Genomic DNA, 13591 nt, shown 5'->3' with positions numbered 1-13591 from the left:
TTCTGTAGCTTGTCTACTATGTGTCTGTCTATCCCTGTTCTCTCTCCTCTGCACAGGCCATACAAACGCTCCACACCGCGTGGCCACTGCCACTCTAACCTGGTGGTCCCAGCGCGCACGACCCACGTGGAGTTCCAGGTCTCCGGCAGCCTCTGGAACTGCCGGTCTGCGGCCAACAAGGCTGAGTTCATCTCAGCCTATGCTACTCTCCAGTCCCTAGACTTCCTGGCGCTGACGGAAACATGGATTACCACAGATAACACTGCTACTCCTACTGCTCTCTCCTCGTCTGACTACGTGTTCTCGCATACCCCTAGAGCATCGAGCCAGCGGGGTGGTGGCACTGGAATCCTCATCTCTCCCAAGTGGACATTCTCTCTTTCTCCCCTGACCCATCTGTCTATCTCCTCATTTGAATTCCATGCTGTCACAGTTACCAGCCCTTTCAAGCTTAACATCCTTATCATTTATCGCCCTCCAGGTTCCCTTGGAGAGTTCATCAATGAGCTTGACGCCTTGATAAGTTCCTTTCCTGAGGATGGCTCACCTCTCACAGTTCTGGGTGACTTTAACCTCCCCACGTCTACCTTCGACTCATTCCTCTCTGCCTCCTTCTTTCCACTCCTCTCCTCTTTCGACCTCACCCTCTCACCTTCCCCCCCTACTCACAAGGCAGGCAATACGCTTGACCTCATCTTTACTAGATGCTGTTCTTCCACTAATCTCATTGCAACTCCCCTCCAAGTCTCCGACCACTACCTTGTATCCTTTTCCCTCTCGCTCACATCCAACACTTCTCACTCTGCCCCTACTCGGATGGTATTGCGCCGTCCCAACCTTCGCTCTCTCTCTCCCGCTACTCTCTCCTCTTCCATCCTATCATCTCTTCCCTCTGCTCAAACCTTCTCCAACCTATCTCCTGATTCTGCCTCCTCAACCCTCCTCTCCTCCCTCTCTGCATCCTTTGATTTCCTCTGTCCCCTATCCTCCAGGCCGGCTCGGTCCTCCCCTCCTGCTCCGTGGCTCGACGACTCACTGCGAGCTTACAGAACAGGGCTCCGGGCAGCCGAGCGGAAATGGAGGAAAACTCGCCTCCCTGCGGACCTGGCATCCTTTCACTCCCTCCTCTCTACATTTTCCTCTTCTGTCTCTGCTGCTAAAGCCACTTTCTACCACTCTAAACTCCAAGCATCTGCCTCTAACCCTAGGAAGCTCTTTGCTACCTTCTCCTCCCTCCTGAATCCTCCTCCCCCTCCCCCCCCCCCCTCCTCCCTCTCTGCGGATGACTTCGTCAACCATTTTGAAAAGAAGGTTGACGACATCCGATCCTCGTTTGCTAAGTCAAACGACACTGCTGGTCCTGCTCACACTGCCCTACCCTGTGCTTTGACCTCTTTCTCCCCTCTCTCTCCAGATGAAATCTCGCGTCTTGTGACGGCCGGCCGCCCAACAACCTGCCCACTTGACCCTATCCCCCCCTCTCTTCTCCAGACCATTTCCGGAGACCTTCTCCCCTACCTCACCTCGCTCATCAACTCATCGTTGACCGCTGGCTACGTCCCTTCCGTCTTCAAGAGAGCGAGAGTTGCACCCCTTCTGAAAAAACCTACACTCGATCCCTCCGATGTCAACAACTACAGACCAGTATCCCTTCTTTCCTTTCTCTCCAAAACTCTTGAACGCGCCGTCCTTGGCCAGCTCTCTTGCTATCTCTCTCAGAATGACCTTCTTGATCCTAATCAGTCAGGTTTCAAGACTGGGCATTCAACTGAGACTGCTCTTCTCTGTGTCACGGAGGCTCTCCGCACTGCTAAAGCTAACTCTCTCTCCTCTGCTCTCATCCTTCTAGACCTATCTGCTGCCTTTGATACCGTGAACCATCAGATCCTCCTCTCCACCCTCTCCGAGCTGGGCATCTCCGGCGCCGCCCACGCTTGGATTGCGTCCTACCTGACAGGTCGCTCCTACCAGGTGGCGTGGCGAGAATCTGTCTCCGCACCACGTGCTCTCACCACTGGTGTCCCCCAGGGCTCTGTTCTTGGCCCACTCCTATTCTCGCTATACACCAAGTCACTTGGCTCTGTCATATCCTCACATGGTCTCTCATATCATTGCTATGCAGATGACACACAATTAATCTTCTCCTTTCCCCCTTCTGACAACCAGGTGGCGAATCGCATCTCTGCATGTCTGGCAGACATATCAGTGTGGATGACGGATCACCACCTCAAGCTGAACCTCGGCAAGACGGAGCTGCTCTATCTCCCGGGGAAGGACTGCCCGTTCCATGATCTCGCCATCACGGTTGACAACTCCCTTGTGTCCTCCTCCCAGAGTGCTAAGAGCCTTGGCGTGACCCTGGACAACACCCTGTCGTTCTCCACCAACATCAAGGCGGTGACCCGATCCTGTAGGTTCATGCTCTACAACATTCGCAGAGTACGACCCTGCCTCACACAGGAAGCGGCGCAGGTCCTAATCCAGGCACTTGTCATCTCCCGTCTGGATTATTGCAACTTGCTGTTGGCTGGGCTCCCTGCCTGTGCCATTAAACCCCTACAACTCATCCAGAACGCCGCAGCCCGTCTGGTGTTCAACCTTCCCAAGTTCTCTCACGTCACCCCGCTCCTCCGCACTCTCCACTGGCTTCCAATCGAAGCTCGCATCCGCTACAAGACCATGGTGCTTGCCTACGGAGCTGTGAGGGGAACGGCACCTCCGTACCTTCAGGCTCTGATCAGGCCCTACACCCAAACAAGGGCACTCCGTTCATCCACCTCTGGCCTGCTCGCCTCCCTACCTCTGAGGAAGCACAGTTCCCGCTCAGCCCAGTCAAAACTGTTCGCTGCTCTGGCACCCCAATGGTGGAACAAGCTCCCTCACGACGCCAGGACAGCGGAGTCAATCACCACCTTCCGGAGACACCTGAAACCCCACCTCTTCAAGGAATACCTGGGATAGGATAAAGTAATCCTTCTAACCCCCCCCTTTAAAAGATTTAGATGCACTATTGTAAAGTGGTTGTTCCACTGGATATTATAAGGTGAATGCACCAATTTGTAAGTCGCTCTGGATAAGAGCGTCTGCTAAATGACTTAAATGTAAATGTAAATGTAAAAGGTAGGGGCGTAGATCAGAAAACCAGTCAGTATCTGGTGTGACCACCTTTTGCCTCATGCAGCGTGACACATCTCCTTCGCGTAGAGTTGATCAGGCTGTTGATTGTGGCCTGTGGAATGTTGTCCCACTCCAGATTTTTATTGTTTTAATTATGATTTGTATGACTAACCATGTGACAATGATTTTGACAAATGACAAATGTTATTGAAATTAAACTGTTCCACAAAAATGTGCATCTAAAATGTTTTTATTAATAATAACTGGCACGCAGATCAGGAGAAATGGTAGGATAAATTGTACACTTCCCCAAACTTGAAACTCACAAACCACCTATGGTTTTTAATATAACGCCCATCAAAAAAAATGTGCACGCGCTTGAGGTCCCTTGAGAAAACGTGCCTGACTATGGAAATCAAAGGCCCGTCACACTGATTAGTTCTGGCGCTGGCCCTGGGTAGACGGGGTAGACCCTCCACAAGCCAGCACCGCTTTGGCACTCAACGAACAGGCAGTGTTTCTGGTGGGCGGAGACTGTAACGTGGGGAGAATTAAAGCCGTTCTACCTCACTTTTACCAATACGTCACACGTGCCACTATGGGTGCTGAAACTTTGATTCTACCGACAGAAATGCATACAAGGCCCTCCCTAATCCTCACTTTGGAAAATCTGACCATGACTATATTTTCTCCTGCTTCCTGTTCACTTCAATACGGAAGTGGTCTGATGAAGCAGACACAAGGCTGCAAGACTGTTTTGCTGGTACAGACTGGGATATGTTCTGGGTTTCATCCGAATGCATTGAGGAATTTACCACAGTCACAGGCTTCATCAATAAGTACGTAGACTACATTGTTCCCATTGTGACTATATGAACGTATCCAAACCAGAGATTAGCTCCACATTGATCTGGTACTGGTACTCCCTGTATATAGCTCCACATTGATCTGGTACTCTCTGTATATAGCTCCACATTGATCTGGTACTGGTACTCCCTGTATATAGCTCCACATTGATCTGGTACTGGTACTCCCTGTATATAGCTCCACATTGATCTGGTACTCTCTGTATATAGCTCCACATTGATCTGGTACTGGTACTCCCTGTATATAGCTCCATTCTTGTGTATTTGATTTCTCTTGTGTTACTATTTTTAACTCTGCATTGTTGGGAAGGTTCATAAGCAAGCATTTCATGGTAAGGTTACCATTCGGCGCATAGATTTGATTATCCCAGGATGTGGTCATGGTTGGCCTGCAGTCATTCGGCAACCTGGCTCGTAACCGTAGCCAAATTAAAGCTTAGGGCTGCATGCAGAGTAGGGTGCTTTCCTCGCTGCTATTGCCTCTTATCGCACAAAGCTTTATTGTGCAAGACAAGCTATTACACGCACCATTTTCAGCCTGGCTGCAGATACGATGTGGAAGGCCAGAGTTGCCAGATAACTTTGTGATAAGGTAGCAAAACTGCCCGTTACAGAGCGTTACCAATCCAGCCACTTAGCCTGGATTCGATCAAGATTAGCGTACTAAAATTACAGCTAATTGATTAGCCAGGCGCCTACTGTAGGGTACGTTGTCCTGTATTTCTGCTCACCCTTACAGTACACGAATGAGCATTAGGGATTTCCATCACCTCTTGAAACTGGACTACGCCATTAGACATGATTGCATGTAAGCACCAGTCCCCATAGGCCTATCCCTTGAGAACATATGGTTTCCATTGCTTAGTGAGTTTCACCATACAGTACAGCATTTTGGACTCCCTAGCTTTCCAGTGTCTCATACGCCTCCATAGCTCTCCTCTCTCTCTGTATTTACAGACTAATTTCAGCACCTGAGTTTAGTAGCACATTGCATGCTTTGTGTATTGAGTATCTAATCTAGCGGGAATCAACCACATTAGCTCTGTTGCGTTACTTTGAGATTTACGTTGGTTTATATAAAAATTCCAGTTTCCAACATATTTAATTCTAATTAAGAGTTGAGGTGATCTGAAGGGGCAAATGGTGGTTAAGGGAATACTGCAAAGTGTTCCTCGTGTCAGAAGAGAACATTTAAGCCATGCACCACTGTTTTTCCAGTTGGTCGCTAAGTGTGCCATACTGCAGTTTCAAACATCTGTCTGAGTTCCTGCAATCCCTTTAATTTCAGCCCCAATGATAACCTAGGCAAGTGAAAACATTATCTTTTTATATTTTATTTGGCTCAGCCTCTCAAAAAACCCTTTAAACAACCCACAGGAGTCAAAAACATACTCAAATGAGGAAAAAATGCAACTTTTCTGGCCTGCACAGCTTCAAGGTAAATGTTGCATGTAGAAATGAATTATAGGTATTATTTCAATCACGTAACGGCCCTGTTTTAAGATGAATAGTTTAAGGATTTGGTTAAACCGAACAAAATGTAGCTTATGATTTTGTATGTGCACCAAAAGCTTACCAGAGGAGAAAGTGAACTGTAGCTCCCCTCCCTTATAAAGAACAGTTCACGCTCTAACATTGTGAATACATATCTCCCAGACCAGTGTCTACCTCACTGTCCTCCTGCGCCTACATTCAAATACAACCAGAAAATCCTCAAGATGAACTAGAGCCTTTGGAATTTCACATTTAAAATGCCAGTAATTTTTTTGTTAGTTCTGCATTTTTCCCACCTCAGATTTGGATACGTAAACACACTACACTAAAGCATTATAGCATGGTAAGATGTGTGGCTAATTCTTTTGTAAGAGTTTGAAGGATGGCAATGTACCACACTGGACATGTTGGGAAAGTGGGGGTGTGCTGTGAATGTGTTTACTTGACTGAAGTAAAAGGATTCTCGACTGGTTTGCCACTCATATCGCAACATGGCACCATCAGTCCTTCCACATGACATCATCCACTCAACTTCATTTTGCTGGGGGTTTTGACATTAACATACACTGAGTGTACAAAACATTAAGAACACCTTCCTAATATTGAGTTGCTGGCTCGTGTTGACTTTAATGCTTCCCACAGTTGGACTGGATGTCCTTTGGGTGGTGGACCATTCTTGATACACACAGGAAACTGTTGAGAGTGAAAAACCCAGCAGCGTTGCAGTTCCTGACACAGACCAGAGTGTCTGTCACCTACTATCATTCCCCATTCAAAGCCTCTTAAATATTTTGTCTTGCCCATTCACCCTCTGAATGGTACGCATACACAATCCATGTCTCAATTGTCTCAAGGCTTAAAAAGAAACAAAACACATTCTTTCCCACTAAAACATATAGAACATCTTCAAAACAGGTTACAAGTCCGTTACTTCATCTACACAGGCTATTCCCAAACTGGGGTATGCGCAATGCCTTCGGGATTCACATTTTCAAACAGTCCATTTAGAGTAGCCTCGTTTCACTGCCAAAAATAAAATTAAAACATCTAGTGTTCAGCGAAATAACAACACAATGTCAAATACAGGTAGCCTAGTCAAATAATTAACATCCAATCACATTATCCGTTACTCTCTCACAGGAATTCCACTATGTAGCCAAACGTAGCTGCTGCTCATTCCGCTTGCTCAAAAATGGATAAATGGTTAAAAAAAAGTAAGGCCCACGTCCATGGAGACACATACCAGCTCTTCCAGCAGTACTACACCTGCACCTATCGACGACACAAGTTGTTATGCTTCCACGAGCACATCCAATGCTAGCATCAGTAATTCTATATTTGTTGCTAGCCCAGCTAGCATGGACACTGACAGTTGTGAATCTGATGCAGCAGAAGAACTACTGCCCCCTTACCCGGGAAAGCACCGAACAACAGACAGGGATGTTGGACCATCGAAGAGGCGCACATATGATGAGAACTACATTGATTTGGGGTTCACTTATATTGGGAGTAGCATCTTATATGACGAGCTACCGAGTGGCTAGGTCAGGAAAGCCCCATACTATTGTGGAGGACTTCATTTTTCCTGCTGCAGCAGATATGGCTCGGACAATGCTAGGGGTAAGGCCAAAAAAATATACAGACAATGTCTTCATCAAACAACACTGTTTCATGACACATTCGTGACATGGCAGGAGATGTTTTGAAGCAACTACTGCTTCGCATACAAGCCAGTGAACTCTATGCGTTACAGCTGGCTGAGTCAACAGACGTGGCGGGCCTGGCACAGCTCCTGATATTTGTCTGTTACGTTTATGGGGGATCAATTAAGGAAGACATCCTCTTATGCAAACCACTGGAAACCAGGACAACAGGAGAGGATATTTTTAAAGTACTGGACAGCTTTGTGACATCAAATGGACTTGTGGTCAAGATGTGTTGGTATCTGTACTGATGGTGCAAAATCCATGACAGGGAGACATAGTGGAGTGGTAACGCACGTGCAAGCATTTGCTCCCGATGCCACTTGGGTACACTGCAGCATCCACCGAGAGGCTCTTACTGCTAAGGGAATGCCTGACAGCTTGAAAGACGTTTTGGACAATGCAGTGAAAATGGTTAACTTTGTTAAAGCAAGCCCCCTGAACTCTTGTGTATTTTCTGCATTATGCAATGATATAGGCAGCGACCATGTAACGCTTTTACAACATACAGAAGTGTGCTGGTTATCAAGGGGCAAAGTATTGACACGTTTTTTTAATTGAGAGACGAGCTTAAAGTTTTCTTTACTGACCATAATTTTCACTTGACTGACTGCTTGCATGATGACGAGTTTCTCACACGACTGGCCTGTCTGGGTGATGTTTTTTCTCGCCTGAATGATCTGAATCTAGGATTACAGGGACTCTCTGCAACTATAAAAGAAGCGACTGCCAGATTTCTGTATAGGGCTGCACTCGCAGTATCCTGCCTTGGCAAATCGCGCTGTTAAGACACTGATGCCCTTTGCAACCTCGTACCTTTGTGAGAGTGGATTCTTGGCCCTCACTACCATGACAAATAAATACAGGCACAGACTGTGTGTGGAAAATTATTTAAGACAGACTCTCTCCAATGCAACCCAACATAAAGAGCATAATGATTGATTATTATTATGTTATTATTTGTGCCCTGGTCTTATAATAGCTCTTTGTCACTTCCCACAAGCCGGGTTGTGACAAACTCACACTCATTCTTATATTTAATAAATTAATCGTATAGTGTGTGTGTGTGTGTGTGTGTGTGTGTGTGTGTGTGTGTGTGTGTGTGTGTGTGTGTGTGTGTGTGTGTGTGTGTGTGTGTGTGTGTGTCAGGCTTACAACGATGGCAAAAAACAACATTTGAGAGTGCGCTGACCCTGGTGCTAGAGGGGGTACGCAGCTGGAGGTTGATTGTTTGAAGGGGTACAGGACTATAAAAAGTTTGAGAACCACTGAACACTGATTGAAGTGGGCTCCTGAGTGGCGCAGCGGTCTAAGGCACTGAATCTCAGTGTTAGAGGCATCAATACAGACACCCTGGTTCACAACCGGCTGTGATTGGGAGTCCCATAGGGCGGTGCACAATTGGTCCAGCATTGTCCGGTTTGGCCGGTGTAGGCTGTCATTCTAAATAAGAATTTGTTCTTAACTGACTTGCCTAGTTAAATTAAAGTGGATCTTACAAGTGACATCAATAAGGGATCATAGCTTTCACTTGGATTCACCTAGTCAGTCTATGTCATGGAAAGAGCATGTTTTGTAAAGTCAGTGTATTTCCACAGGTTATCAGTTTTTATCTACAACTGGTCCCTTGCCCAGTTTTGTGCGAAAAGGTGAGAGTTTGATGAGGTGGAGGGATAGAGGGAGGGATCATGGAGTAAGGGTGGAGGGATGAGATCACAGGTTTTCCTATGTAAAAAGACATCTGATAGTTCCCCCCTGTAGAGGGCTGTATACATTGTAGTGACTAATAAATAAAACAGACACTTGGTTTGGAAAAGTGCCAAATGTTTATTGGCAGTAAAGCCAGCATTAAATGTGTCATATATTTTATATATATGTGTGTGTATGTGTTTCTGAATAAATTACAGACATGATATCACGTCCCAAAAAAATGAGAAGGATGGGTGTTACTGTATGTGGATGCATGTGAGGATGAGCATCTGTATAATACTGAGTGCTGTATTTTTTATTTATTATATTCTCATTGATAAGATATTCCTGTCTGGTTGCTGGCTGTTGGACCCTACGTCTTACTGTTGACATGGGTCACCTGTGTCCTTTTGTTAGTTTGTCTCATTATTTTGTCAACGGTTCGAGACAACTGCTTTTATGTCCCTGCAACATTTCAAGATGTACAGTCCAACATTAAAAAAGGAAATTCCAGGTCCACTATATTCTTTACAGGCCCAGCCATAAATAATTGATTGATTTATGACATTGATAGTGAGCCAGATGAAATAGTCCTGTTCCGTCTCGCAGGTCATACAGACTTTATGTTATTTAAATTATATTCTGCCTCAGCTCTTTACGCCGTCTCAATGGGTTATATTTCCCTATTGACTGGTTAGAAGGACTTCCTAAGTCAGTGGATTCAAGTCGTTGTTAAATGCATTTTCAACTTCAAAAGGTATCTCAAAGTTTTTTTACTCAGCACATAAAAGTGGTATTTTTTTTCTTCTTAGAGTCTTTTCATTGGCACCAGAGGGCACTTGTTCATCTTTTTATCAGACCCGGTTGAATGACTTTACACAGTCAGGTAAAATTCACGGCCTAAACTCACAACTCAACTATTCAGTCTTGTATGTTGTATTTTTGTATAATATTTTCTTTTCATCTCTTGATCCATATCATGCATTCCTCATGTTATGCTCACAAAGTGTCAGTGCATTTTACAGTCCGAAATTTCAATGTTGGAAAAATGATAACGGTATATCAGACTAAAAAGAGTGGAACATAGAAGCAATACATTTGCTTTATTTTCTTGGTATAGGCTACTACTATATTGTTTGATCAAATAACAGTGGATTTTCTGTATAAACACTGCTAAAAAGCAGGACAAAAGCTCCACCTAAAGATATAAAGGTTTAGAGAGTGAAAAATATATTTAACTTTTTAAAATATATTTAATATACTGTACTGTAGGCATTGTCACAGCAGGTCTCTGTTGACGCAAAAGGCACTTGTGCAACATTCTCAATTTGTATCATTTTTTAAAATCTCATTAAAATCCATGTTATGTCTTCACTTATTGTAACTTGTAACATATTTCATTGAATTGCAACATATTAAATTAGATTTGAAGAACTAATCTGGTAGTCAACCTCTTGGTGCTATATGAACAACCTGAACCAGATGTCTCAATGCATCCATATCCACCTACTACCGTTCCGTCTCATAATTTTGGAGATATCTTACACCAATGTGCCGTTATTATCCCTGTTTCCATTATCTAACATTCCAGCCATTACATTGATTTATGGAGAGAAACTTTTGCAGGTGCACCAGAAACGATAGCCAACGTCATTTTATAGATTCTGTTATCTGTCTGAATGCAGAGGCCGTGATTAGAATAGTCACTTGTGAATGACATATCTTTGTGAACTTCTGACATGGAAATACTTTTATTGACAACTATAATGTTTGATCTCTCATCGTTGAGATACTGCTGTACTCTGGCACTGTCTGCTTGTTGACTTGACTAGAATTTGGAATATTCTCAGTTTAATAGGTCTGCAGACCGTATCCAACTCCCACACAGTCCCCTCAATGACATACAGTTTGCCAGGATATAAAGGATGCCAGAGTGGCAAACCTAAGAAACCAGACGATCCATTCATTGGTGTGTGTGTGTATATAAAACGGAATATTCTTAAAATCAAGGAAAGATGACGAGGCGGAGGATATATGGCTCCCTCGGGAACAGGCCCCAAACCAAGTGATCTGCGTGAAGAGGAGGCGGAGAAAGAGAGGCCGGAGGGTGGGCTGACTTCTGAGGAGTCAGAGAAGATCAAATAAACCCCCACTCCCCTCAATTCTGCTAGGAAACATGCAATCTTTGGACAATAAAATGGACGCGTTATTGGGAAGATTAAACTACCAACGGGACATTAAAAACTGTAACATCTTATGCTTCACGGAGTCATGGCTGAACGACGACAATATCAACATACAGCTGGCTGGCTATACGATGTACCGGCAGGATAGAACAGCGCCGTCTGGTATGTATTTTTGTAAACAACAGCTGGTGCACGATATCTAAGGAAGTCTCGAGCTATTGCTTGCCTGAGGTAGAGTTTCTCATGATAAGCTGCAGACCACATTACCTACCGAGAGAGGTTTCATCTATATTCTTTGTAGCTGTTTACATACCACCAGAGTCAGAGTCTGGCACTAAGATAGCATTGAATGAGCTGTATTCCGCCATAAGCAAACAAGAAAACGCCCACCAAGAGGCAGCACTCCTAGTAGCCTGGGACTTTAATGCAGGGAAACTTAAATCAGTTTTACCAAATTTCTATAAACATGTTAAATGTGCAACCAGAGGGAAAAGAACTCTGGACCACCTATACGCCACACACAGAGATGCATGCAAAGCTCTCCCTCGCCCTCCATTTGGCAAATCTGACCATAATTCCATCCTCCTGATTCCTGCTTACAAGGAAAAATTAAAGCAGGAAGCACCAGTGACTAGATCAATAAAAAAGTGGTCAGATGAAGCAGATGCTAAGCTACAGGACCGTTTTGCTCGCACAGACTAGAATATGTTCCAGGATTCCTCCAATGGCATTGAGGAGTACGCCACATCTGTCATTGGCTTCGTCAATAAGTGCATCGATGACGTCGTCCCCACAGTGACCGTACGTACATACCCCAACCAGAAGCCATGGATTACAGGCAGCATCCGCACTGAGCTAAAGGCTAGAGCTGCCGCGTTCAAGGAGCGGGACTCTAACCCGGAAGCTTATAAGAAATCCCACTATGCCCTCCTACGAACATCAAACAAGCAAAGCATCAATACTGGACTAAGATCGAGTTGTACCACACCGGCTCTGATGGTTGTCGGATGTGGCAGGGCCTGCAAACCATTACAGACTACAAAGGGAAGCACAGTCAAGAGCTGCCCAATGACATGAGCCTACAGGACGAGCTAAACTACTTCTATGCTCGCTTCGAGGCAAATAACACTGAAACATGCATGAGAGCACCAGCTGTACTGGAAGACTGTGTGATCACGCTCTCCGCAGTCAATGTGAGTAAGATCTTTAGACAGGTCAACATTCACAAGGCCGCAGGGCCAGACGGTTTACCAGGACGTGTACTGCGAGCATGCGCTGACCAACTAGCAAGTGTCTTCACTGACATTTTCAACCTCTCCCTGTCCGAGTCTGAAATACCAACATGTTTTAAGCCGACCACCATAGTGCCTGTGCCCAAGAACACTAAGGTAACCTGCCTAAATGACTACCGACCTGTAGCACTCACGTCTGTAGCCATGAAGTGCTTTGAAAGGCTGGTCATGGCTCACATCAACACCATCATCCCAGAAACCCTAGACCCACTCCAATTTCCATACCACCCTAGCAGATCCTTAGATGATGCAGTCTCTATTGCACTTCACACTGCCCTTTCCCACCTGGACAAAAGGAACACCTATGTGAGAATGCTATTCATTGACTACAGCTCAGTGTTCAACACCATAGTGCCCTCAAAGCTCATCAATAAGCTAAGGACCCTGGGATTAAACACCTACCTCTGCAACTGGATCCTGGACTTCCTGATGGGCCTCCCCCAGGTGGTAAGGGTAGGTAACAACACATCCGCCACGCTGATCCTCAGCAAAGGGAACTCAGGGGTTCGTGCTCAGTCCCCTCCTGTACTCCCTGTTCATTCATGACTGCACGGCCAGGCACGACTCCAACGCCTTCATTAAGTTTGCCAATGATACAACAGTGGTAGGCCTGATCACCGACAACAACGAGACAGCCTATAGGGAGGAGGTCAGAGACCTGGCCGTGTGGTGACAGGACAACAACCTCTCCCTCAACGTGATCAAGACAAAGGAGATGATTGTGGACTACAGGAAAAAGAGGACCGAGCATGCCCCCATTCTCATCGACGGGGCTGCAGTAGAACAGGCTGAGAGCTAACATGGTCCAAGCACACGGTGACAGTCATGAAGCAGGCACGACAAAACCTATTCCCCCTCAGGAGACTGAAAAGATTTGGCATGGGTCCTCAGATCCTCAAAAGATTCTACAACTGCACCATTGAGAGCATCCTGACTGGTTGCATCACTGCCTGCTATGGCAACTGCTTGGCCTCCGACTGCAAGGCACTACAGAAGGCAGTGCGAACGGCCCAGTACATCACTGGGGCCAAGCTTCCTGCCATCCAGGACCTCTATACCAGGCGGTGTCAGAGGAAGGCCCTAAAAATTGTCAGACTCCAGCCATCCTAGTCATAGACTGTTCTCTCTGCTGCCACAAGGCAAGGGGTACAGAAGCGCCAAGTCCAGGTCCAAGAGGCTTCTAAACAGCTTCTACCCCCTAGACATAAGACGTCCAGAAAATCAAGTCAAATGGCCCCCCTACC

This window comes from Salmo salar, chromosome 16 (assembly GCF_965601325.2).
Source record: "Salmo salar chromosome 16, fSalSal1, whole genome shotgun sequence".
Taxonomy (NCBI): Eukaryota; Metazoa; Chordata; class Actinopteri; order Salmoniformes; family Salmonidae; genus Salmo; species Salmo salar.
Note: the sequence above shows the minus strand (reverse complement) of the source record.